This window comes from Plecotus auritus (assembly GCF_963455305.1).
Source record: "Plecotus auritus genome assembly, chromosome: 10".
Taxonomy (NCBI): Eukaryota; Metazoa; Chordata; class Mammalia; order Chiroptera; family Vespertilionidae; genus Plecotus; species Plecotus auritus.
In genome coordinates this window covers 51,910,594-51,938,585 of record NC_137785.1, presented here as the reverse complement: position 1 = coordinate 51,938,585, position 27,992 = coordinate 51,910,594, and the positions used below count along the sequence as shown (strand labels likewise).

At 45.9% G+C, this 27,992-nt stretch overlaps 1 protein-coding gene across 2 annotated transcripts in view; it reads right to left on the bottom strand.

The window, feature by feature from the left end:
• The window catches only part of CDH8 (cadherin 8), a 335,345-nt gene extending 326,430 nt beyond the window's left edge, over window positions 1–8,915 (bottom strand). Inside the window, exon 1 of one of the 2 annotated variants that reach the window (XM_080645709.1) lies at window positions 8,583–8,915. The gene's annotated coding sequence lies outside the window, so the exon portion shown is untranslated. Of the gene's footprint in view, window positions 1–7,571; window positions 7,671–8,582 lie in introns of those variants that run through there. The other variant, XM_080645710.1, reaches the window with a different exon arrangement.
• Between the last annotated feature and the right edge of the window lie 19,077 nt (window positions 8,916–27,992).

Below are 27,992 nucleotides of genomic sequence, written 5' to 3'. Positions count from 1 at the left end.
GCTCCTCTTTTTCTACCGGAAGCTTTAGTTTCTTTAAGTTCTCTAACGATTGGTTATTTTGGCAAAAATAAATGAATAAATACATAAATGCCTTCTCTTTTTCCCAAGAGGGAGTCAGAGCTTCTCTGTCAGTTACAGACATTTCAGAATGGGGAGACGAGGCCCGTGATAAGGTCAAGGGGGTCAAAATAAGACCCCCTTTTATAGAGTTACTAGAGGCCCAGTGCACAGATTCATGCACGGGCAGGGTCCAGCCAGTCCACCCATCAAGCTGGGCCAGCTAGGGGGAGGGTCCACAGGCAGTTGGCCAGCAGGCCCCGCCCCCTGTCCAACTCCCAGTCGAGGGGACAGTTTGCATATTAGGGTTTTATTATATAGGATAGAACCAGGCCTTTATTTATAAAAACTTTCTTAAATGGTAAAGTTAGTTAAGCTATTGCAGATAAGTCTGTGGTATTGGACTTGCTTAAAGCAGAGCTGCATGGAGGTAATCTCAGAAAGATGAGTGGAGGCCCTGGCACAGTAGCTCAGTTGGTTAGAGCATCATCCCGATACACCAAGGTTGCAGGTTCAATTCCCACTAAGGACACGTTCGAGAATCAACCAATGAATGCATAAATACAGGGAACAACAGATCTATGTCTCTCTCTCTCTCTCTCTCTCTCTCTCTCTCTCTCACCCCCTTCCCCCTTCCCTTTCTCTCTCTAAAAATCAATTTGTAAGTAAAAAAGAGGAGTGGAAATGCAACACTCATTAAAGACAGGTAGTGCCAGGAAGCCATTTCTCAAGTCTCATTTAAATCCCTCCTTCTTCATTTAAAGGCCACATCCTTTGCTGTCCCTGTATCACTTGCTCACAATGCACTAGTCGGTGACAGAAGGCATGAAAACAATCTTTACTGGCCATTTGTTGGAGGAGGTCATGGAGAGAACGTGACCACCGGTGGACCCTCCAGCTGGCCTGGGGCAGTCGGAGGAGGCTCTTTACCCCTCCTGGCCCTTGGAATGTAGGTCCTGCCCACTGTTCCTCCACTAGGAGCTACTTCAAGAACGCAGCTTGGAGAGAGCAAGGTACGATTGGGACCCTGTGGACTGAATATAAGACTGAACCTATTGAAGCCTCTGTGTAAACTTTTAAGATTCTCTCAGGAGGGTGCAGGGAGCAACTTGTCTGTGGTTGCCCAAGTCAAGGCTCCTATGTAAGTTCCCTTGCTTATTAAAACACCACCTACCACCCTGACCAGTTTGGCTCAGTGGATAGAGCGTCGGCCTGCGGACTCCAGCGTCCAGGGTTCGATTCCAGCCGAGGGCATGTACCTTGGTTGCAGGCACATCCCCAGAGGGAGTGTGCAGGAGGCAGCTGATCGATGTTTCTCTCTCATCGATGTTTCTAACTCTCTATCCCTCTCCCTTCCTCTCTGTAAAAAAATCAATAAAATGTATTTAAAAAAAACAAGCCACCTACCAATGTGGAATCGTTGGCCCCTTTCTCCAGTCTCTCCTTGCCCTTGAATTTCACCTGGAGAACTGCCAACCAAGGTTGCAAGGTTGCAAGCCAACAAGACCCTTTAAATCACAGCAACCAATAGGAATCAATCTTATGCTTACCATCTTTGTAACACAGATGAACTGTGGGGAGCTCCGACGCACAGTGGTTAAGAACATTGACTCTGGAGTAATCTGAATCATAGTTCTATCATTCAGAATGTAAATGGCAAATTAATTTCAAATTGTGGCAGACAAGGAAACTGATGCTCTGTGTTTAATAATACCTAACTGGAAGGATTACAGGGGGAAAAAATTATACAAGAGAAGATATATAAAACTCATTGTCAAAGTAGCAATAATAGTTTTTATGGAATGCTTCATGTGCTTAACAACGAGTTTTAACTGATTTTATGAAATTATTTTATTTCAATTTCTTGCTGTGTACATCACTGGGGGAAATTGCAGTGTTCTATGTAGATAGGTAATAAGTAAAATAACCTTTTTTCCAACCCTTGATTTTAAAATAAATGGCATGGACCCAGTTGGATATAAATAAAACACCGTTTCATAAATAGCTTTCCCTACCTGCAACTAACATGCAATTAATGCCTCCAAGTAGTTTTATTAGGCCTCCAAAGGGTTGTAGTTTTACCCACCCCACCCCCACTCCACCCTGTCTCCCTTTGCAATAGATGCCATGGCATTGTTTATCGTTATTTTCTCCTGAGAAGGCAGAGTGCTAGAAATGCACTTCCACACCAGAGAGATTCCCTTTCAGCCGAGTTGTAACCACTCATTAAAAAACATGAGCCGGCACTTTCCTTCTACAAGAAAAACCCCACTGCATTTCACAGTCATCTGTACTTTCCTGAGATTGGGGCAGGCAGGGTGTCCCTGGCACACAAAGAGGAGGCCAAAGTGATATCTAACCACTTCCCACTGGGGAGCTCAGTGAAGCTAATGCCCGTTAGAGACTTGGTTCAGACAGTGTCTGCTTCCAAAAATACTCAACAAACTTACGCTGTGCACGTCAAGGAATTTTAGCACCACTGAGGATAGAAACTAGAAGCTCTCCCTTCTTGCTTAAGAAAAGTGGAAATGATGAAAATCCGTTCCATCACACAACCAGGCCCACGGAGTCTGCAATACTGAGACCGAAAGGCAGCCGAGTATAAGAAGCCAAGATCCTGCCAATTAGAGTATGCTACGTGGTAACCACCTTACAAGTGCACTTCCCTGTCATTCTCTCAAGTTTCAGACTTTATGGCTGAAACGCCACCCACGGACGCTGTTCCCATGAACTACGGACCCAGAAGACCGGGTAGACGGCCGGATAGAGAGCAAGCAATCATTTAACAGAAATAGCATCGAGATGTCACAGGGAATGTGTAGTTCATGAAAATTAACTAAATTGCTAGATTCTAGAAAGAGTAGACTAGCTCCAGCTACCAAATGTCAGTGAAACTCAAAGACAAGTATGTTTCACTGCAATAAAGACATATAGAACTTCTTTCATACTCATGCGCATCCTCATTTTGAGGATGGGCCTCTTTGGATACAGAAAAGTTTCATTCTGTTTGTCAAGCTGAAACGGCAATCGACTAGTAGAGAATGGCGTGTGCCCTGGTAATTGTTATATCAAATTTTGGAGATGAGGTTGCATATACAAGAAAGAAAGCATTCCCTGGTGATATTTCCATCACTCCCCATCTACATATTTTGTTATTCGTGTCACACCAGGAGTCAAATAATCATATTTTATGCATTAATCTACCTAGAAAGAAACAATGCCTGGAAAATATTGTTCTTACTGCTAATGGAGCATGAATATACTTTGATGATATTCTCACTTAGTTATATACATAGCAAGGATTAAAAAGATTCTGTTTTCTATTCCTTTGTGAGATATTCAATTTGCTTAAAATATCAGTAGACACATCCACAAAATTACACATGCTCACTCACACACACAAACACACGCACGCGCGCGCGCACACACACACACACACACACACACATTTTCCTGTGTGTATATGTAAAAGCCAGGTATCCTGCTGATTCAAAGCAATATACAGGAGTACAGAGTAACTGTCTTCTAAGACAACTCAGACTTGTTCACGAGGGGAATATAAACTGTTCCATTTAAATTAAAAAATATATTACAGAGAGAAGGTGATGAATAAGTCTTTCTTGGTGATTTTTTTATACTTTCCCAGGAGAGGAAGGTACCCACACTGATTAACACAAGCAACACTTCCATAACCAGAGCATTTTTTCCCCAATACAATATAACTTTGCATCACATGCAGTTTAATAGCACGCTTGATGCAAGTCTAGTTTTGGAGGCATTCTCATTTTTACAAAGCTGACTTATGTCACTTTTATATCCCACAGCATTTTCAAATGATTTCAAAGGGGAAAAAAATACGCTTTGTGCAACATGAATAACACTGATTTCAAGAGAGACAGAAAGAGAGACTCTAAAAATAAACTCAGTACAATTTCTGAAACTTGTGTAGAGAAAACGGAGGTAGATCATCACAATATTGGACTTAGGATATGACTGTGTCCTGCCCTCCCCTTTATTGAGAAGGCACCGTCTTTGCTCACTGTTAATGCATCAAATTAATGTTTACTGAGCACTAACTCTGTGCTAAGCCCTCAACCAGTCATCATTCTAACGTTTGCAGTTGTCTTTGGCAGTGAAGGTAAGGAAGGCTAGAAGATTCTAAATAAAAGTGTTACTCTTTTATAATGCTTTTCCAAAGAGACACCCGGAAATCACAACTCTGTACTTCTACCTACTAATAGAACTTAAAAGAAAAGACTTATAAAGCTAGAAGGGGGAGGAGGGTGGTGTGATATTTACAGAAGAATAGCACTTGTAAATAGGAACAGAATACTGTAAGGGTCCTGGGGATTTGTCATGAAGTGGCGATGGAGATTCAGTTCATGGCACCGTAGGGGAGACGCAGCTACCTGGCATCTCTTGAACTTTTTTCTTTTTTGACCTTTTGAAGTTGCCAGGTTCAACTCATTTTCTGCTCACGGTTACACCTGAAACCGGTTCCGTTCAGCAGAAATCGACTATTTAGCAACTTCCAGGGGAATGAAATGAGATGGGACTAATAGCTCTTGGGTGAATTAAACCCCACTAAATCAGATCCATCAAAATAGTATTCTATTTCACAAGCATATACATGAATGAGATCTCGCCACACCACACACAGATGTACTGTTTTTAAAAGACTGGCTGACATACAAATTCAAGAGCCAGGGGGCAAGTCAAATGACCTAAGGCAGATGAAATGGCCAAAGGAACATGATAAAAATCTCATACTTGAACCAATAAATGAGTTCGTTATATGGACATGTTTTTCTGGGAAGTGTGTGAGTGTGAGTGTGTGTGTGTGTGTGTGTGTGTGTGTGTGTGTATGCACGCACAAGAACCAGCTGTGACTTCATTCTATGCTCCGTAGCAGGTGTATAATAAACCAAAGTTTGGAGCCGCTTCCCAAACTAAAAAGCAAAGTTAATCCATTTCAGCTGTGAATGCCAACAGTGCCGAAAACAAAGAGAAAACTGCATTCTTTCCTGCCTCTCTGCATAGCAGTGTAAGAAATATCAAATGACTGAAGCCAGCAGCACCCCTGGCACGGGATTTCCGCAGGAGCCTTGGGACCTTCGAGCGCGTCGCTAATTAAAAGGCTGCTCTGATTCTGCTTGTTCCTGAGTTTGTCAAACGCAAAACTTTGCTGATGGGCCGGAAAAGTGTTGTTGGAAATATAAATGGAATGTCCTTCTACCCATGAGAAGCTTCTGGTTTTGCGTGGAAAATTTGCTCCATTGGAATGCTGAGGGAGCTATAAGGAGTGCCACCTTGAGTAGGAAAATAAAGATGCTTATTTTTCTGTAGAGCGTTACGTACTTAGGTTTTTCCGAACAGCTGAAGTATGGAGTCTAACTTTCCTCTCTGTGCTTGTCCCTTCTCCCTCACCAATACACAGTGGAAGGATCCCAGAAGCAAAGCCCAGAGGCACAATTTCTTGAATAGAATCATTATACCCTCATTCTGCGGAGTTTCCTAGTTTTGCTCCAACGACCCGATGCACGCTGGGAACCAGGCGTACACGACCTTAAATACCTCACAAGGAAATGTTGCATCGGGAGTGCACGCATATGACAGCCTTGAAAAATACTTTATCCAGTGGTCTATTCCATCCTGCGGAGCATGTTTTAGGGGCTGTTTTTCACATCCAGCATACCACCGTTGGCTACTTAAAGAGCGCTCACTGCTAAATTCAGGGGTGGCTTTGGACAGCTGCTGCCTTGGCCAGAGTTCTGCACAATACTCCGATAAAGTTATTTTCCAGGTTAAAGACTCCCTTCCCTTTAGAGCCGATGCGTGCAGAGCAGGCACCCGGAGCTGCTCTTCGAGTGAGGGCTGCTGGCAAAATGTTCTGCAGCTCAATTCCTAAGACCCTCAAGAGCCTCCGAAATCCATGCCAGGTACCCAGACTGTAGCCCCCAAATGCTAGCATCTTGGGTGGAGGGAGGTACCTATCTGGAATCTTGAGAGTTTTAGGAGATTGTAGATTGAGACTTGAATTAAACCAAAGAATTTAATTTTAATAGTAACACTAATTGCAGGAGAGAGATTTAAAAGTTTGAATGACAGAATCACTGCACAAATTTCAGAAAACATGAGCCCGTGTCCCCCAAACATCTAGCCCTTTTGTGATGGTCAGGGGGTACCCTGCCACTCCTTTGGGCATGTGGGGAACAGAGTAAGGAAGATGGCCAGCCCTGGAGGAAGTGAGCCCCAGAGTTGCCGAGGGGCTCTTCTCTGTTCTCCCAACAGATTTTTTTTTTTCTCTCAACTCGGAGCCCTTTGCAGGACCCAGAAAAGAACAGATCACAGGTGACTTAAAATCCCGCAACTGCTCCAGCGTGGAATGGCTATGTGACGGGGGCGCTTCAAATCTGCTAAAGCAGATTTACAAAATATTATGATTCATGGTATTATTTAATAAGAGGGCTAGCCCTCCAATTTCTTTCAGCCACAGAGCTCGGGGAAGTGGGAAAACATGTCTGGACACGATAATTATGGAGAACTCCCTTGGAGTGGAAAAGAAAATGTAACCCTCAGAGAACATTCTTCAATGGTATCAGGTCTCTCAGTGGAGAAACCTCTCTCTCTCCCTCTCTCTCTCTCTCTGACACACGCACACACACGCACACAGACACACTCCAGATGAACCCCCTGCAAAAGTGGACACAGCTGGTGAAGGCGAAGGCAGCAGCCAGGCAGGGATCTCGGCTGTGTCTGGCGTGAAGGATGGGGCTCATTTTGCATGCAGTGAGGTACAGCCGCGAGGCGAGGGTGAACGGAGGGGAAATCCCACACTCCAGTCTTACATAAATATCTCTTTCCCACGTCTACTTTCCAGTTGGAAAGCTCCTGTAATGAACCTCCCTGGGCTGCTAACCATGGAGATGGCCGTCAGGGGACCGGCTCTTCCCAAGGGCTCCGACCAACCCCAGTCCCTCCTCGGGGAGCCCGAGGGCAGTGCCCTTGCCTACCTCCTCGGCGTCCCCTCCTTCCCAGGGCCAGCCCACAAGTCCTGGGGAGCCGGTGCAGACAGCAGCCCAGCCGGCTGAGGTCATTAGCAGCTGTGGCGCTCAAGGAGTGAGGGCTCCTGCCTCTTCAAGGGGAAAAACTCTTGTGGAATCTTCAGGAAAAGGGTGGTAAAGTTGAAAGGACCCTGTCTCCCTCCGGCTTGCTCCATGCTAAGCTCCAGCCTTTAATTGGAGCCCAAGTGAGCAGCTGCCAGCGCGGGTTGCCATTACAGACTAATGTTGTGCGTGTGCAACAATCAACAATTAATGTTGTTTGATTTCTTACATTTAGCAACCCAAGCAAACAGCTGCTCTCTCTGCTCGCGGAGGCAGAGGGCGAGTCCTTCACTTGCCACCGGCTCTGTGCCTACGGGGAAGGGTCCACGATAAGGAAACTTTGAGATTTCGGCCACATTGGGGGGGGGTGGTCTTGGGGAGGGAAAAAGCGGAGGAAAATGTAGATACCTGTTGGCATCACCGTTGGCGGGGGCCCGGTCTTCACCGTCTCCAGCCTCGGCTAGAGCCTGGGAGACCCGGGGCAGGTCCCTTAGGAACCTGTTACGCAGAACCCAGGCGAGAGCCCTCTCTTCCTCGGGTCCTGCGAGGGGTGCGGCCCGCCCCCCAAGGGTTAACGGGTGGAAGCCGTGAGATGACAGAAAGCGCAGCTCCAGGTTCTGCAGGCGCTGGGAGGGGGTGGGGGAACCGAGACGTCCCCGGCTCCGGGGGCCTCTGAGAGCTCAGTCTCGCCGGCTGAGAAAGGACGCTGCCTGGGGGTCCTGCCGGGGTGCAGGGCAGCGTCTTGGAGTCTGCAGAGCCGCGGGGCGGCGCGGGATCCCGCAAGTTTGCAGCCGGCGCCGCGCCTCCAGGCTGGAGCAGCCACTTGTGGGAAAGCCTGGCGCGGGGGTTTGGGCTGCAGAGTCGCGATCCGCAGCCCCACCGAGGGGTCGCCCTCCCTCTCTTGGCGGGGAGGGGTGCAGCAAACCGGCAAGGGGGCACCCCGGCTCCGTCGCCTGCTTCCCTCGCCGGCGTGCACCCGCCTCGTCCTCAGCGGCAGGTGCTTCCCATCCCCGCGCGGCCCCCGCAGTGAAGGCGCGCGGCCGCAGCTGCGCCTGCCCGGGTCCGGAAGCGGCGGAATTCGCCAGGCGACCGCGAGGAGGGAGACCGGCAGGAAAACTGGAGTGGGGGGAGCGAGGGGGACTCAGCCTGCTTGCTACTCTCCAGGATCTACTGTCACGGCGGTTTGCAAAAATCGTCACGCAAAATTCGGAGGCGCCCCATGGGCTGTGCATCTCGGGGAAGGAGACGCAGCTCAGCCCGGCGCCTGGGCTGGGAACCCGCATCCCGCATCTGAGCGGAAGGAGGCGCGCAAGGTGTCCAAGGTGTGGGAAGGGGCAGGGGAATTCCGAAAAGAAACGTCCCTCCTGGGTCCTCGGGGCGTGGAGGGGGGAAAAAAAAAGGGTGTGGGGGGGTACTTACTTGGGCTGGCTCCGCGCTGGCGAATTTCAAGCCTCTTGGTTCACAAATGGCTGGAGGGACTCGGGGTCGGCTCCCGAGGGCGGCGAGTACCGAGCAGTCCCCGCGCGCTGGGCAGGCGCCTCCGGATCCCGTTCATGCCTGTCGGAGCTGCGGGGCTGGGCGCGGAGACGCGGGGCGGGAGCGCTGGGCTCTGGGTGTCCGCAGCCCCAAGTGCAGCGGCTGGGCGGACGCTCCCGTCTGTGCGCAAACCCGCACACCCGCCACGGCCGAGGAGCTTCCAGGAGGCAGGGAGGTTCCAAAGAAATCCAAGAATTCCGGGCTGAGCGCTCCGGCGTGCGAGCCCGCCTGCCTGCCAAATGTAACTGTGAAGTGATGTGGAAAAGTGAGCCGGGTGCCTCCCCTGATGGATCTCATTGGGCAGCGCGCAGAGGCAGGTCTACCACTTGGAAATTCGTGTAAGCAGCCCCCCTCCCCGCCCCCTCTCTGCCTTCCCCCCTGCGCTGGCGCGCGCTGGCTCCCTGGCTCTCCCCCTTACCAAGTGGGCACACAACTTTTAGCTCCTCGCCACGGAGCACGCCCCACGCGCCTCCGCCGCCAGAGGAGGCGGCGGGCGGAGATGCGCCCTTCCGTGCGGTACGCGCGGCCCGCGGAGGGCCCGGCTCTCAGAGAAGGGGGCTGGCGGACGCTGAAAGGATGCGGAGGAGCTGCCCGCGAGCTTTCTCTCTCCAGGCTTACCGGAGTTCTGGGGCTGGCGGTAGCTTGGGAAACGTCTCAGTGCCCACAGCTGCTTTCCCGGGAGCAAGAGGGCGCACGGGGCAATGGGGTGCGCGTGGGCAGCCCACCTCTGCGTTATTTCAAGAGCCTCTTGCGAACCGAGTGGTGTGTTTGTAAGACAGCTGCTTTCTACCCAGACAATATGAGTTTGGAGGCTGCGTTTTGTGGTCCTGTGGGTGGAGCGCATTCCTCATACCCCACGTTTCTACTCCTTTGGGGAGATGAGATGAGGAAGAGCAGAAGGGTGTGCAATAAGATGTGAAAAGGAGAGCCCACCTTGCTTGGATATAAAGGGGGGCGTTGCTAAAGGTCTTCTCAATGTATCCTGGCCTCCAGATCTCCACTTAGGCACCATGCATTCAGCTCTCCCCCCCACCCCTCCACCCCCCACCCCAGCCTCTACCAAGCCTCCCAGCCTCCACCAAGAGATGCCTTGTCTGCGGCCCCTGAGAGGCTTCTGGTGGACTCCATTCTGATCTTGAGAAAGGGCCACCCGCGGTAGAGCCAGTGTAAGAAGGGGTCATGAACTAGGAGGTTCCGTTTCCTTCCTTCTCATCACGGAGGCTAACACATAGAAATCCATCATCCACTGTGATCATCTCCTAATAAAATTAGTGAAACATACGGTGCATTAATTCTTACTTTTTTGTTCAACTCCCTCTATAGAACAGCTCGATTTAGTCCATCCCCTGGGCACCAGAAGTGAGCTCCGAGGAAGGCTTTTTGCCATCTGGGGACAGAGCCCAGACAGATGGAGAAAAGGGTGCAGAGGACCAGACGCAAGGTCTACAGAGCTTGCACTGTCTGACGCAGATGAATGAGAGCGAGTGAGCAGCATGAGAACACTGAGACACAAGATGCTTATAATATAGATGCAGATTTGACATTTTGTGTGTGTGTGTGTGCCGCATCTAGCATCCCATCGTGAAATGTTGGGAAGACTATTGACTGCAGGTCTAATAGCTGTCTGTTTCACATGCTAGCTGTCATGGGCAAGACACTCTGCTATTTCAGAGAGGAAGAACTGAGGAGAACCAGGAGGTCCCCCACCACCACCAGCAGGCAGTCACTGTGTAACTGTTCTTTGCTCAGACTCTGTGTGCTTCCAGGGGATTCAGGACTTGGCTGATTCTGTCTTGGAAAAAAAAAAAAAGGAACTGCAGTCGCACCCCAGTCACAATATGACTGCTGCTAGAGCAGGCAGCCCCAAGTGGACGAAGAGACAGATCCCACCTTGGGCTGGGTTTCATTTTCACGTTAAACAAATGGTCTGCACCTTCCCTCGGGGTACCTTCTTACCCCAGTGAGAACTCAAGAAAAACTGGCGTGTTCCTGAAGGCTGGGTACTGTCACAAATGGCAAACTCCCCCTAAAGGGAAGCCAGAATGGTAGAGATAGACATGATTGCAAATCTCATTTTCTTAAAGGCAAAACAACAACAACAACACGATGTGGGCAGAGTGAAGAGAGGGAGACGCCAGTGGCTTTCGGTACCTGGGGTTAGGGTGAGTATGGATTGACTCCCCTTGTCCACATGTCCTCCCAGAGCAGCTATAGCCATTGTCAGCGGATCTTGGCCAAATGGAACTCACGGTAGCCCTCTCTCCACTGTTCATCTCCGCTCCCAGCGCTGCAGTAAGAGTTTCCTCCACATTTCCTCCTGATTCTTCAGAGAGGTCTGGGTGATTAAGCAGTGTGAAAGAGGATTAGGATAATGTTATCAAGCCCTAGAAGGATATTTCTAAAAGAATCAGGGAATGCTGGAAGACAAGGCATTGGCCTCTTTCACAATCCCACCCACTCTTCCTAGGATGCAGTGTAGTGTCACAGTGGTGAGAAGCTAACTCCTTAAGGAAGTGTTTTCCAGTCAACATCCTTTCCAGGGTGGGTTACCGACTTCCAGCCAGAAGAGGGGTGTGTTACAGAGGCTTTGGGGACTGGGCACTGACACTGTATGCGTCATGGGGCATTTAGGGAAGGGAGGGGGGTAATGACTGATAGGGCAGGAGTATAATCAGAGAAGGGGTGGGGGCGGTGGGTAGAGAGGACTACGTTCAGAATACCCCTGCACAGAGTGGGATGAGGCAGGGCTTCCCCAGCCTGGGTTTGGTGATGAACAGACCATTTTGCAGAGGAATCTACAGCAAATGAACAAGATGGAGAGACAATCCATGTAGTAAAAGACATTTCACTTGTTCGCTGTGGGTGGGACTTCTGATTTTGGCTGAAGGAGACAGTAAACCAAGGGTCTGGCTAGTTGGAGAGGAAGGAATCGCATGGCTTACAGCAGTGGTTCTCAACCTTTCTAATGCCGCGGCCCTTTAATACAGCTCCTCATGTTGGGGTGACCCCCAACCATAAAATTATTTTCGTTGCTACTGCATAACTGTGATTTTGCTACTGTTAATGAATCGTAATGTAAATATCTGTGTTTTCCGATGGTCTTAGGCTCTACAGCAGCAATTCTCAACCTGTGGGTCGCGACAGGTTGAGAATCGCTAGCAGGGTCACCTAAGACCACTGAATGCCTTCCAAAGGTAAAAAGTTGAGGACTTTGGATTCTGCGAATGAAGGGATTTCATGTAATACTTGTCAAGAGTATTTGAAAATAAGAGTTAAAATAAAAACCTTAAGAATCGCCCTGACCGGTTTGGCTCAGTGGATAGAGCGTCGGCCTGCGGACTCAAGGGTCCCAGGTTCGATTCCGGTCAAGGGCATGTACCTTGGTTGCGGGCACATCCCCAGTAGGGGGTGTGCAGGAGGCAGCTGGTCGATGTTTCTCTCTCATTGATGTTTCTAACTCTCTATCCCTCTCCTTTCCTCTCTGTAAAAAATCAATAAAATATATTTAAAAAAAAAAAAAACCTTAAGAATCTAAACTATGAAGATGGCCAAAACATAAATGTTACACCAATGAATATGTACTCTTTCCCAGAAATTAACAGTTCTTTTTTTCACACTTTATGTTATGGAATCCTAATGAAGAAATCTAACAACCACCATGTCCTTTTTTTTTATGGAGGGAGGGAGTAAGTAATATATAACAACTTGTGCATTAGGCAAAGGAAGCTTTAAAATTTTATTTTCAATTCCAATATTGGAGCATAAATTATAGGGATAAAAATTAGGAAAGCAGTTTAAAGATGTCTGTCAATGCTCAAGTAAATTTAGGAACTTTTTTTTAAATTTAAGAATTTTTTAAAACCAGTACCCTCTCCTCCCCCCAAAATCATGAAAATATATGATGGTGCTCAAGTTACATGAATGTGAGCAATCACAGTGGCTGTCAAGCTGTGGGCTCTGGACCAGGACCTGCCTCTCTATTATCAAGGGATTGGCTAGAAATTCAAATTCTCATGCCTTGAATCGGGTTGGGGCTCAGAAATCTGGGTTATTCATAAATGATCCAGGAGACTCTGTGGCTCAAGTTTAAGAACTACTGCCTTAGGTATTTTTTTCTTTTCCTTCTTTTTTTTCAGGTGATATCTATCTATATACCTATGAGAAAAACAAAAATAAAATATATGCTATATTATATTAATACTAGAGGCCCGGTGCACAACATTCATGCACTGGGCAGGGGGCGGGTGGAGTCCCTCAGCCCGGCCTGCACCCTCTTACAGTCTGAGAGCCCTCTGGGGATGTCCGACTGCCGGCTTAGGCCTGCTCCCCACGGAGAGCGCGCCTAAGCGGTTAGTCTGATGCTGCATGTGGCTGAGCGACACTCACCCTGTGGGAGCACACTGACCACCAGGGGGCAGTTTCTGCATTGAGCGTTTGCCCCCTGGTGGTCAGTGCATGTCATAGCAACCAGTCATCCCTCCAGTTCAGTTGATTAGCATATTACCCTTTTATTATATAGGATTTATTGTTTTTGTCCTGGAATATTCTGAAATAGATTGCTATCTTTAATAAAAACGAAAAAGAAAAGAAAACCATATGCACACTAAACTTACCTTGTGATTACTTCACCAATTTTATGGATGGGATTTGAAAACTGAACTGATTCTTGAGAAGTGCTTATGGATTCCCGGGCTGAAATCACCAGTGAGCTTGCCATTCGGAGTTGTATTTCTCCACATCTCTTGGCTGCAGGTTGTGCCTGTCCCTGAAATTAGGGCCTGGATCTCTTAATATTGACTGTAATTACTAATCTTGAGCTGGCCATTATATTTTCAGTAAATGGAGGTGTAAACACTTTTGTGAAAACCACATCTGTGCTGAGAGCCTTTTGGAGAAGGTTTTCAAAATGGCATTATCTCCCATCTTCCCAGGTGCTGGGAAAGAGATAAGCTCCAATTCAGCTTCTGAACAGAAACTGAGGCGTGGAGTGGGGTGGGCAGTAGATATATTTAAGGGAACTGGTACAAAGCTATCAAATATGCCAGCCCACTGGTTTATTTTGTGGACTACCCACTTAGCATTTTCTTTTTCTTTTTCTTTTTTTTCTGAAAGAGAAGCGCAACTTGATTAAAATTCCAGACCTCTCTTGGTTTAACATGGGAGCCAAGAAGAGGGGGAAAAAAATAGTTCAGGGTACATGCCTGGGTTGGGGACTTGATCCCCAGTGGGGGGGTGTAGGAGGCAGCTGATCAATGACTCCCGTCATTGATGTCTCTATCTCTCCCTTCCTTCCTGAAATGAATAAAAATATGTTTTTTAAAAAAAGGAATAAAGGGGAGCCTTTCCTCCCACCCTCCTGAAATACTACAAGTTTCATCTATCCGATTGTATTCAATATTAAAACGTAACAATGCCATTTGATTGATCTAAGTCTGATTTAGAAGATGGCCAGCATTTGCAATTTGCATACTTACACTATGGTACCATCACACGTGTATAGGGGCATCCAGAGGCCTAGGGGGAAAAGACCCATCCATACCTCCTATTATGCCTAAAATAGAGTTTATTCTCTGATCAGCTGTTATCAAGTGGGTGATTCCAGGGAAGGCTGCTCTATGTGCATCCGACAAAGGCTCCAAGAAGTTGAAAGGCGATCACATCCCTGAGAATGTGAGCAGAATGTCTTTATTAGTCCGGGCTGCATGATGCTGTCGAAGGAGGTTTTTGTTTGTTCATTTATTAGAGAGATGCCGCTGTGTGGGGAACGGGCAGGGTGCTCAGGATGCCGGCTGCTGCCTGCAACAGCAGCCAGTCCCATGGATGTGAATGTCAGGGCGTTTTTTCTTCTACCTCAAGTGCCCTCTAGCGTGCAATCTCGGCGCAGGTTGCTATGCAGAAGGAGGTGGGAAGGAAAGAAAAAAAAAAAAAGAAAGAAAGAAAGAGCGAGCCTACCAATCGCTACCCTGATTCCTGAATCGCTCGGTTTTTCCTCCTCTCCTTCCTCAGAGGGGTCATTTCCACAAAAGTGTTTGGCAAAACAAAAAAGGTGCCGCTGCTTTTGCGTGGAAAACAAATCACTCATTGGCTAACTGGGGAAACACACGCTAATCCTTTCTCGGGGGTTTCTGGGCCACATGCATCATCATTTTCCAGAAGTTGCATACACTCTAGCAATCAGGCAAATCAAAAGAAGGTAAGTTGCTCCCTGGGAGAAAATTCCGTTTTGTTCCTCACTCACGGCAGCGCGGCTAGAAGGCATTTGATGCAAATTGATCAACCTCTCCGTGGGTTTTCAGCTTGTGTCTCCATAAACCTGCCTAATACTTCTTTTTTTTTGCCTCAGGGGTGGTATGAGGCCTAATTGAGGTTTAGAAAACAATTTCCGTTCCTCTGATACAATCTGATATACGGCTGAACCCGCCTTTCATCTTATATCTACTAACAGGGTCTCAAATTTTCTTGGGTAGTCCAGAGGGGAAGGGTAGCCAGGATCCGTGTTTTCATAAACGTGCCATTAAAACAGCTTTATTGGAGATAGCAGGTGTGCTCAGGAGACGTAGAATGGAAGGAAATGGGAAAGAAAAATGTGCTTGCCTTCGCAAACATGTCTGTGTGCGAATAAATATAGCTAAATAGTAAGGTGAAATTCCTACAAGACGTACGTTTGGGCATCTCTCCCTAAATTTTAAAACAAGCTAATAATCACAGAAGGTGATTTTACTCGCCCAAACACCACCCGCGAAGCAGTCTCCGAGAGAGAAGCAGATCCCTGTAAATAAACTCCTATATTGGCATCCGTTCCGGGGTGGGATATCGAAACACCTGTTATGCAACTGAGAGATGTATTTACTAATGATTTGGTTAGTATACAGCAGTGGTCGGCAAACTCATTAGTCCACAGAGCCAAATATCAACAGTACAATTGAAATTTCTTTGGAGAGCCAAATTTTTTAAACTTAAACTTCTTCTAATGCCACTTCTTCAAAATAGACTCGCCCAGGACGTGGTATTTTGTGGAAGAGCCACACTCAAGGGGCCAAAGAGCCGCATGTGGCTCGCGAGCCGCAGTTTGCCGACCACTGGTAGCATTGTGTTCTGCCAACACCCCCTAGTTATGAAGTTTTAAAGGGCAAGAGGGAGGCAAGCTAACATTATAACATTCGCCGTTATTTTCTTTTCATACAGTGTCTCTTTAATTATTAAGGCACTATGGATGGAAAGGCTATTTATTGTTGATGTCCTTTAAAGTATGAGAAACCTGAGGCTCAGAGAACTTAAGTGATTTGCTCAAGTATACACAGTTAACAAGTTAGAGTGAGATTTAGGCTCAGCATTTCCAACATTAAATATAATCTAGTAACTATCTCTCAAAATTAAAATACTATTAACTACTATGACCTACTTTTATTATTTTTTATTTTTAAAAAAATCTTTATTGTTGAAAGTATTACAGATGTCCCCCCATTTCACCCCCATTAGACCCCCTTCTAGCCTGCACCTGCCTCCCGCCCCAGGCCTTCCCCACACTATTGTCTGTGTAGCCGGGATATGCATACATGCATACAAGTTCTTTGGTTGATCTCTTCCCACCCTCCACCCACCCTCACCTTCATCATCTCTCTGTAGAAGAGACTCATACATTGCAATTCAAAACGAACTAAACATGATGTGTTTCAAAACAGAATCAGAATCCTTTAATTGCGTGTGGTTTTATAAATATGGACCCGATTGCATGGTTAACCAACTAAATCAAACTCTCCAAGGAGAGCGTGTATTTCTTAAAAGCAAACAAGGTGATTGAGACTCAGTGTGACAAGCACTGTTCTGGAAACCCTTTGAGAATATGGAAACCAAATGGATCCCAAGGTCTTGTTTAATTCCTCTGTGCTGGAGGCCAAGGTTGAGGCTCACTTGTGCTCTTACTATTTAGATCTGTACAGCCCTTCAACTATTTCCATTTGAACCTTGCAATAATCTTGTGAGGTGAGAGGAAGATACAGTATTTCCTCGGTGTTACAGAGTTAGAAGCTTTTAGAGCCAAAAGGGTCCTTAGAGATCGTCTAGTTCAACCTCTTCATTTTAAGGGAAGGGAATTGGGCAAGGCTCTTGACTCCTGAGCCTAAGGTTCCAACACTAACTGTAGGCCAGGTTGTCACTTGTCCCTGCAAATACGGCCCAGGGGCAACTCATTTAGCTCAGAACCTGAGCGGTCTTCAAAATAGGAAGCCAGAAGAACGGGGGTTGGGATGAGGGAGGAGAATACGAAACAGGGTTCAGGTACTGAGATGCAAATGAATGCAGTCTAGCAAAAATTCTTTCCTGTGCTGCTGAGATTACATTTGCTCCCTGCACCTAGCATCTACTCAGTCTAATATGTCTTGTCTTGGTTGAATTATCTCAGTCCTCTGGAGTTTGGCTCACTAATGCAGCCCCAGAGACTCCGTCAAAGCAGATCTGGTGTGCTATATATTTTTGAAGTAAGGCTTATTGGGAAATCGTAGGAAGACAACAACATCAGAAAAAAAAAATTATGCTAACGTACCCCGTCCCCTGTTATCTTCTGGTAAAAAACTCAGAGAGACCACTCACTTCCAATGAAGATGTATAAGACTGGCTCCTGCATTCTCCAAAACCAGACAAAACCCAAGTGCATATGTCTTGCCAAAATGATGGAGCCTAATGAAAGTTCTGGCTTTCTTCCCCAAATTATCTCATTGGGCCTGAGCAGGCAACACCTTCTTTTTCACCAGGTTGTACCCTTCCCTGAAATTACGTAAGGTGGATAATCACTTTCCTGGAATGAGACGTGATGATAAATAGCCGTGGAAGTTGTGGGTATTCTTATAATGGAGTGTTTAGTACCTTCCTAGGTACACCCAGATTGACTGGCATCTGTTATCTATTTTCCACAATAACCTCCTAATTTTTCAGATGAAGAAACTATGAAGGGAAATGCCTTTTACTTCTCTAAATCCCAATTAGACCTCTGTCCATCACTCCACCTTTCTTTCATAGTACAATCTATTTGTCCCGCAGGCACCAGCCAAATGAAACCATTCTCGGGCTTTTGGAAATGTTAACTCCCCGATTTGGGGGTAGGACACGTGATGCCTGCAAGAAAAAGCAAAGCATTTAGAGTCGTCTCTATGTGGTTTCAAATCCTGGCTGAATACATAACTGGTTCTGTAGATTAGACCAGCTCGCCGGTTCACCAGTTTGATAACCACTCTGAGTCTCATACACTCTTTGAGGATAAGGTATTGTATGTATGCTTTATTGGAATGCTTAACTCATAGGGTTGTTTTATTCAAGGGTGCAATGAAAGGAACGCTGTCTAAATCATGTTCATTTCACCTCAAGTGGATCCATGGATACCCACCTAAAAAGAGCCGAGGGCCAGGAAACAGACCTTCGGAGAAATCCCAACAGTGAGGCTTGCTCCTCTTAACCGTATAAGCCTGTCTGGTGACCACACAGGGCATTCGGTCAGCCCTCTAAATGGCATCTCCCACTGTTCTCCAGCACATTCTGAGCTCCAGGCAAACCAGCCTTTCACCTTCCAATCATCCCTTTCTCAACAGGTTACACCTTGCACACTCAATTGTATTCCTTCCTGAAGATGAAATTTGTGGGGGTTTTTTGTTTTTTTGTTTGCCCCTCCCACCCCCGCCCACACACCTTAATAAAAGGCTAAAAGCAGCTCATGTTAAAAGGAAGCTGGCTTCAGTCTCATGATCTGATATGAAAATATAAATATTGTGCATTTAATGACCTAAAGGAGAAATAATGGGATCTCAAGGCATAAATGAGAGAATAAAGGGCCAGGGCCAAGATCCTTCTGGAAGAAGCTCTCGCACTTCTCTGGGGAAATGGACTCAGGCATCAGTTGTAGGTGAGGAGGGTGCTAGGATCCAGACAGGGGTAAGGGCCTGCCTCTAGGCTTCACACTAGCATTCAAAATATTTGGGAGGTGAGTCCTTGGCCAGCTGAGGGCTTCAAAGAAGAAGCAACCTGCCAACAGGAGGTCAGGCCCATACTCATTCCCCTGTCACTGAACTCTGCTGGGAATGTCCCATTTTCCCAATTATTTGGAAGCCATGGACCTTGGGGGACTAGAGCTTGGCCAGCCTTACAATGGGAAGGTCTCAGGGGAAGAAATCTGGACCCAGAAGTGCCTGGGTAGAGGCTGAGTAAGAGGGTGTGGCTCCTCTGGGGACTTGCCTAGCACCTAAATTTGCATAGAAAGAGTACAGTTGGCCTACTTGGAGATCCCTTGTGCTCAAGACTCCTGAGACACCCCTTGGAATTGCCAGTAGGTTTGGCTCCTACTCTGGGGATGCAGTTGCGATCAGACCCTCTCAGGATGCTTCTCAATGGATACTGGACATTGTTTCTTTCATTCCAGATGGATCACAGGTATGACTTATGCTCTTCAGTCTTCACGCCTGTCCCCACTTATATACCTCTGCTACTCCTGCACACATCTGTAGCATGAGGCTGAACACACTGCTCTATCACGTGAAATTCATTTGTGTATCATACTTGCTCGAGTCTGAGCTCCTCGAAAGTAGAGACTGTATCATCCATACCTGTGTGTCCCAAACCTCACCCCAAACCTGATATAGTCAACATTCAGGAACTGTATTCTTTAAGGTAATGAACAAACAACTAGGACTGCGAAGATAACCACAGTATTGTTGTCAACAGTTAGCTAGAAATAGACCCAGACTTAGAGTTAGAAAAATCAGATGGCCCAGCAGATTGGTGTGGGGAACTCAACAAGCAGAACAGATTTCACTGGAAAAGGGAGAGGGAGAAAAGAGGATGGCAAAGCAAAGTAAAAAGAAACAAAACCAAGAAACTCCATCTTTTAGAGCAGAAAGAGAGCAGTGAAGATAACTCACAAAAAAGCCCGAACAATTGATCTCTGTCCTACGGCTTAGCTGGTTGGAGCATCATTCTTTACACCCAAAGGTTGTGGGGTTGATTCCCAGTCAAGATGCAGTTTCAATTCTGGTTGGGGCACCCTCTCTCTCTTTCTTAAAAAAATAAATCACTAAAAATATATCCTTGGGGTCAGGATTTTTTCTTAAAAAAGGGGGAAAACAAACAATTGAAAAGAAATTAAAAATTCCTCCAACACCATTCGGAGTGAACATCAAGAAACAATTCAGATTCCCAAGTGGCGATTTGCATAACAGTAGTGGAAATGATCATTCTAATGACACCACCAAGTATGAATGAGGATTCACTTGCCCTTTAGTGCCTCATAATTCAGCACCTGAGTGTTCACAAAGCAATTTCCCCTCCAGGAAGTAAGCCACCCCTGAGGCAGAGGGCCCTGTCTCTGTGGCCTTTAGACTCACCCAGGGCCCCCTATCCCCAAGATGAAGCTCCAACATAGATTCCCAGAGAGCCAGCCAGGCTGCCTTCTTCCTCCAGAGCCAGAGCCGGGAGTTTCCTCCAAGATCAGAGAGCACTGCTTTGTTCATCTATCTTTGAATCCCCAGTAGCACCAAAGAGATGCTCTGTAAACTTTTGTTGACTTATCGTCTCCTATCTGTGGCACAGCAAACCGCAAGATAAGTAGATGGTGTCCAGCACCCCAATTTTTCAGATGAGGAAACCAGAAACAGCTAATCGGAGTAGAAGCCAAGAAACCAGTCTAGGATCTTTGAATACAGTGGCTTTTCCTGCTGTGCCTCACTGCGGTCTGAAAAGATCCCCAAGGTAACATTGCTTATTAATGACTCCTTTTCTACCCTGGCTGGGTTGCTCAGTGATTAGAGCTTTGGCTCATAGACTGAAGAATTGAAGGTTTGATTCCTGGTCAAGGGCATGTACCTTGGTTGCAGGCTCAATGCCTGGGCCCGAGGTTGGGGTGAGTGTAGGAGGCAACCAATCCATGTGTCTCTTTCACATCAATGTTTCTCCCCTCTTTTTCCCCTGCACTCTCCCTAAAAAAAAAAAAAAAAAAAAAATCAATGGAAAAAATATCTCCAGGTAAGAATTTAAAATAATAATGATTACTCTTTTTCTGTCAGGAATTCTAAGAATGCACATTCCTTTAGTATTCCATGAGAGGACCAAAGAGATCTCCTGCCAAAGTCACCACTTCTCATGCTTTGCAAAAATCTAGGGCCAGGCTGAGGGCTTTGGGGTGCGGCTTGAGGACCTAAAGCGCCCTTTCCCATTTTGAAGTGATGAGAAACAGGAGGGGCATTTAGAATCTGGATGTAAAAATCCGTGTGTGTTCTCAGGGAGATGGAAACCATGCATTTCAGATTAATTTACACTGAAATCAACGAAGTGTTTTGGAAAAGATATGTGATGTTTGAGAAGCCTTTTAAAAGGAGCCTGATGGGATTTTAAAGCTTTTTTCCCCTTAAGAAGAGAAACTTATTTTTTCCCCAGGATTTTACACCCAAATGATGTCTCATTTATGAACAGAATCACATGGCTCTCAACCTCTCTCCCCTTCCTCCTACCCAGAGGTAGTTAACCTGTGCTCTTTTATATATTATTAGTATTTTTTCATCTGTCTATTTATTTTGCCAGTGTAGCTTTTTTAAATTGATTTCAGAGATAGGAAGGGGAAGAGATAGAAACATCAATGATGAAAGAGAATCATTGATCGGCTGCCTCCTGCACGCCCCCTACTGGGGATCAAGCCTGCAACCCAGGCATGTGCCCTGACAGGGAATCGAACCATGACCTCCTGGTTCATAGGTCAATGTTCAACCACTGAGCCACACCATCTGAGCCGTTTATTTATTTTGCCAGTGTAGCTTTTAACAGAACAGGCAGATATACTTGTGGAGGTTGTCAGAATATTGGATGTGATTTCTGCAGGACTACAAACACCTCAGAATGTTCTAGAACAATGAGGGGTAACTTACACAAGTTAAAGAAGATTTTTTTGTGTGAAGAAAGGATATGTGAAGGTGAGGGCAGGGGCTTGAAATGAATGGAGTCTTAATGTCAGTAGACTAGACAGGATGAAAAGAAAAGCTGGATGGAGGGCTGAAGGTATCCAGAATTAATTGAACAACAAGGGCATACTGGCATTTTTATGGAATGCTATTCCAGGTAACCCTCCAAGCTGTTCAGAGTTGCAGGTGCCATCCCTCCATTTTTCCATTGAAGAAGGGGAAACGGAGAGGAATTCCACCTTTGGCTGGCTAACTTGTTAGGAGACCCCGGCGTTTGTCACACTGCAGGTGGTGCACCCCCGTGGTGATTTCTGGTGGAACACAGACTTGGAAAAGAAATACCATTGGATCTCACGGTGGGAAAGTTACTTGCTTTCCAATTCTCTTTCAACCTTCTGATGATGTCAACTGAGAACATTTCAGGTGCTAACCTCTCTAAGCCGAACACTGGCCTGGGGCTCAGCGCTGGAAGCATATAACAAGTGCCTTGTTAGAAGGTTAAGAACACTGCATTCATTCATTTTATTTCCAAGCTTACCTTGTGGTTTTTTTGGCAAGTGAAAAATAATTGTTTTTAATTTTTAGGTATAGATATAAAGGTCCCTGTTAAAAAAGTGAGTTGATTAAAAAGATTATATCACACAGATTACTTAAAAAAAAAAAAAGCCCACACACACTACACAGATGATTAGGAAAGAAAAAAAAAACCACATTAAATCAGCATCCTGTCAACGTAATATTATCAAGTCAACTGTTCCCTTAAGCTTGAAGATATATATATATATATATATATATATATATATATATATATATGTAAAATATTATACTTCCAGAGATTAAAGTTTTTCTGCAATATCAAATGTTCCAGATTTCTTGAGTTTGACTTCCAATAAAAACTAACTCTTAAAATTATAAATGTCAGGTCTGGCAGTTATAAAGAATTTAAATATAACCTGGTGGACATTGCAGAAATGCGTTTAGTCTTCAGATACAAAGAGCCTTACACTTTTGTATCTCTGTCTGCCACCCCCCACTAATATTTTGAAATCATAATTATCACCTTTTGTTAACATTGTCGACACAGGCGACACAGGTTGATGACAATCCCACTGTAGTTTCGTCTGTTTTTCACCTCAGGAAAGACTAAACAAAATAAATAAATAAAATTTCCCAGTGTACAGGTTTGGAGCAAAGTGTGTGTGGGGGAAAAAAAAGCCCAGCCCATGTGGCTTAGTGGTTGAGCATTGACCCGTGAACCGGGAGGTCAAGGTTCCATTCCTGGTCAGGGCACATGCCTGGGTGGTGGCTCCAGCCCCAGTAGGGAACATGCAGGGGGTGGCAGATCAATGATTCTCTCTCATCATTGATGTTTCCCTCTCCCCCTTCCCTCTCTGAAATCAATAAAAATATATTTTAAAAAACACCAACAAACTAGAACCTACTTCCATTTTTTGTTCCTATTTTATTTGGTTTATTACCCAGTTTCATATGGGGAGACATTGTAGTCCTCTTCAATGAGAGTTTATTTTTATTTTTTCCTTGCCAGTGTAAAAGGAAGTCAACATATTGCTCATAAAATGTTAAAGTCTTTATGAACTGCTGATAGATATCAAGGAAAAGCTCTAAGGATTAAGAGGTGAAATTGGGGCAAAATACCCACTTCCTCTAAATATTATCTTCAGTAGCTTTATAGCAAATATTGCTGAAGAAAGAGAATATAAATCACTTTAGTCCCCCAGGACTTAATACTGAAATACCATTTATGTGTTCCTTTTGTTTGAATTACTGACTAGCACTCTACTGCAGGAGGCAAAGAGAAAAAGAAAGAAAGGCTTAAAAAAAAAAGGAGAGAAAAAGAGATTAGAAAAATAGAAAAGAAAATTACTGCCCTAACCGGTTTGGCTCAGTGGATAGAGCGTCGGCCTGCGGACTGAAAGGTCCAGGTTCGATTCTGGTCAAGGGCATGTACCTTGGTTGCGGGCACATCCCCAGTAGGAGGTGTGCAGGAGACAGCTGATCGATGTTTTTCTCTCATCAATGTTTCTAACTCTCTATCCTTCTCCCTTCCTCTCTGTAAAAAAATCAATAAAATGTATTTTTTAAAAAAGAAAATTCCTGAGCATTGTCTGGTCTCCTTTTGATCCTTGGGTTTCATGGTGTGGCCAGGTCCTTGGGATTTTGGAAACTCCTATGGAGATATCCCAGTTTTAAAACACACACACACACACACACACACTCTCTCTCTCTCTCTCTCTCTCTCTCTCTCTCTCTCTCTCTCTCTCTCTTTTCAAGGCCAGATGTGACACTCACAATTCTGAAAAGCATTTTGGGACTACACGATTGGGAGTCAGGAAATCCTAGGACAGCCCTGGCCAGGTAGCTCAGTTGGTTAGAGCATTGTTCCCAAACACCAAGGTTTTGGGTTCAGTCCCCAGCCAGGGCACATGCAAGAATCAACTAATGAATGCATCTATAACGGAACAACAAACCGTTGTTTCTCTCTCTCTCTCTCTCTCTCTCCTCTCGCCCCCCCTCCCCCCATCTTTCTTTCTCTCTCTTTTTCTTTTTATCTCTCAAATAAGTAAATAATTTTTTTTAAAGAAAGAAAATCTGGGACATATTCTGGGCCCAGTCACTTACTGGATACAGGACCTTTAAAAAGTAAAACAGCAGGTGCTCCAGCGTTGCTTTGATTTGTTTGTCTTCGAACAATGAGGTTCTGGGAGTCATCACTTGATAAATTGTAACAGGACCCTCCCATTCCCTTCTCTCCCTGCCCTGTGAATTCGTTCCTGCTGATGGAGCCAGTCAATATGGGAATGCTAATATATGACTGCGGTCTTTTATCAGTGTCACCTGGCTCCCCATATGGAGCGTTCACGGTTTTCCTTCTTCTGCAGTCACTGTTCCTGGCCTCATTCCCCCTCATTTAACTCCCTGAACCTCAGGCTCTTCTTCAGGAATTTGGCAGAAAGAACCTTTGCCTCACCTTTCTTATGAGACTGTAGTAAAAGCTAATCATGTGAAATACACGTGACAAAACTGTGTTCACTACACACACATGCACAGTTACGATTTATTATGTGACTATGTAAGATCAAAAGCAAGAAACTCTTCCTGTTTTTCTGAAATTCTAAGGCTAACATGTTACCTGCCACTTTCCATAGTGATACTGCAGATAGAGAGGCTAGCAGCCTTGAGCAAACTACGGCCCGCGGGCCGGATCCGGCTGTTCTATCTGTTTCTCTTGCTCTCCCCTCCGCTCCTTTACTTTGAATTTATATTAGTTCACACAAACACTCCATCCATGCTTTTGTTCCAGCCCTCCGGTCCAGTTTAAGAACCCATTGTGGCCCTCGAGTCAAAAAGTTTGCCCACCCCTGGGCTAGAGTCCACGTGTGGGGGCTGACACCTCCTTGACCAGCAGACATCCTTGTCTGGCTTGCCATTCCCTTTAAAAAGCTCAGCGTGAGCATTTCTCATTAACAGCGAAGGCATAATATGAGCGCTTAGCAATAACAATATTTAGTGTGTTTGATTAACCCACTAGAAGCTGGGTCTTATTAACGTAAAAATAAGTGCACGTATAAATACACCTACATGACTGATCAGTTTCCTCAAGCATGCATTAATGCTCACGGTGTTACCCCACGTAGCACCAGGCGCAGCTAATTCAGAGATGAATGAGACTAGATGTCCTTAAAAGCTCAGTCAAGTGGCAGAGACAGACAATGCGAACTCTGGATACACTGGCTCTTGGTACAATAATAGCTCTCAAGGGCGGCAGCAGAATGGACTGATAGAAATGGTGGGGGCTGAGGAGTCAGGGAGTATCCTTAGAGGTGTCACTTAACCTCCCTGAACATCCTCGTAGCCTTCCCACCTCAGGACTCACTTACCTTCTCTGACAGGCAGTCAGGTGGGCTGGAATGTACGATAGATGGCCAAATAGAAGGCACCGATGGTGGGTCATGTGCCCAGAGAGTTAAATGGACCAGCTCAGGGGGCCCTGTCTGTCAGACTGAGAAATTTGGACATAATCTTCCAAGCCTTTGGTGAAAAATATCCATTAAGTATCCATATATCCATCACCTCTATGATAACCATCTATAATAATAAAAGCGTAATATGCTAATTAGACCAGACAGCTGAGCAACCTTCTGGACGTCCTTCCAGACGTCCTTATGGATGACCTTCAGGATGAAGCCTGGCTGTGAGGGCCTAGGCAGCTGCCACGGCTGCGAGGGCCAAGCCCCTTGCATGAATTTCACGCATCAGGCCTCTAGAGCAAAAATGTAGTCCTGGAGGTTGGCTGGAGGTTGGGAGGTTGGCTAGATTGAATAACGGAATGGGAGGCATGAATACCCATTTAGGAGTAATTGTGATACTAACAAAACAACCACAAACATAAAATAGCACTGTTTTAAGTGCTTTTAACTCATAAGAACCCTATGCTACAGGTATTCTTATCATCCTTAGTTCACAGACCACAAGTGTGAGGTACAGAGAGGTTAAGTAATTTGCCCATGATCACACAACTAGTGTGACTTCAGAGATCCTACCCTTTGCCATTCTATTATACTGCCGGTAGTCCAGGCTAGAAAATTGGAGGGTCTGAACCACACGAAAACCTTGTGAAATGTGCTTCTTATTTGAGTGTACGCTTTGGACTTGCTATCTTTCTGCCTATTATATTGTTAGTTTTTATTTTTTGAAGCCATGGGCTCCAGTACAGACCCTCTGAATCCTATGACTTATTATTCGTTTTATTATGTTCTAATGGAGCCTACCCTACTGCCTGGCAAATAGCAGGTACTCACAGCTGTTTACCAAATGCATCACGGTGGTGGGGTCAGAGGCATCAGTAGGTTCTGTGTACATTCCACTGTAACAGATGCCTGACTGTATGTTGTCAGGTGGGCAGGCAAGTAGCCCCCATTGCCTCTCCTTTCTCCAAATTGTTGTTCATTTCTTTTTAAAAATATATATATTTTTTATTGATTTCAGAGAGGAAGGGAGAGGGAGAGAGAGACAGAAACATCAATGATGAGAGAGAATCATTGATCGGCTGTCTCCTGCATGCCCCATACTGGGGATCGAAGCAGCAACCTGGGCCTGTATTCTTGACAGGAATCAAACCAGGGACCCTTCAGTCCTCAGGCCGAGGCTCTATCCTCTGAGTCAAACCGGCTAGGGCTTGTTGCTCATTTCTTTAGCCTAGAATTTCTTCTTCACTCTCCCTTGCAGTTTATACATACAGCGATGTGCCTGACCTCCAAGACCCAGCCAGATAGTGAGGCGGCTCCTGCGAGGAGCCTTTGTTGCCTCGTGTCTCCTTAGACTCTCCACTGTGACTGCCATCTCTCATAGATATCTGATGTCTGTCCTCTTGCACTGACTGAAAATCTGGGAATCAGCAGCACGTTATTTAACCAAGTACGGACTACACAGGCAAGGCAGTATGCAGTAGGGAAAATAAAATATATGAAAGGATTGTCAACATTTGGGCCATGATAAAAGATGGACAATGTCTACATTATAGGGATGGAATAATGATGAGCTTCATCAAATGAAGTTTGCCCCACTAGGCTTTTATAAATAACTAGAGGCATGATGCACGAAGATTTGTGCAAGAATGAGCCTTCCTTCCCCTGGCTACCGGCAGCGCCTTTGCTCCAGCTGGAGCCACCTTTTTGCTCCAGCCTGGAGCTGCCTTTCCACTTTCCCATGCTGCCCAGAGGCCCAGAGAGGCTGGGCGGTGTGGAACGCTTTTGTCCTGCCCCGCCCCTGGCCGCTTGGTGCCTGCATATGCAAATTAACCCGCCATCTTTGTTGGGTTAATTTGCATAGTCACTCCTGATTGGCTGGTAGGCGTCGCAAAGGTACGGTCAATTTGCGTCATACTCTTTTATTAGTGCAGATAGAGGGAGTACCACATATATTATGAGGGTATAATTTTGTCAGTGTATAATTTCCTCATTCCTATGCCAAATAAGCTTTGATGCTTCCCTTGGCTCGAAAGCCTGCTTCCTCAGGCTCCTAGGAATCTCGCCGGTGCACTTCCTCTAAGAGGCTTCCTTGATTTCCCCTACTCAAGGTGCACCACTCCTCCTGTCTTAATGCAGCACCGTCTGCAGCACTCAGGAGATCCTCACTGTGGGGGGCCTGGCTCCCTGGCTGTGGCAGTCATAGCTACCTCCCTGCCTAACATTACTCATCCTCTCAGCTAGCGCTGCTATAACAAAATACCACTGACTGGGTGGCTTAAACAACAGACATTAATTTCTCACAGTTCTAAAGACTGGGAAGTCCAAGATCAAAGTGCTAGAAGTCTTGGTTCATGGTAAGGGCTCTCTTCCTG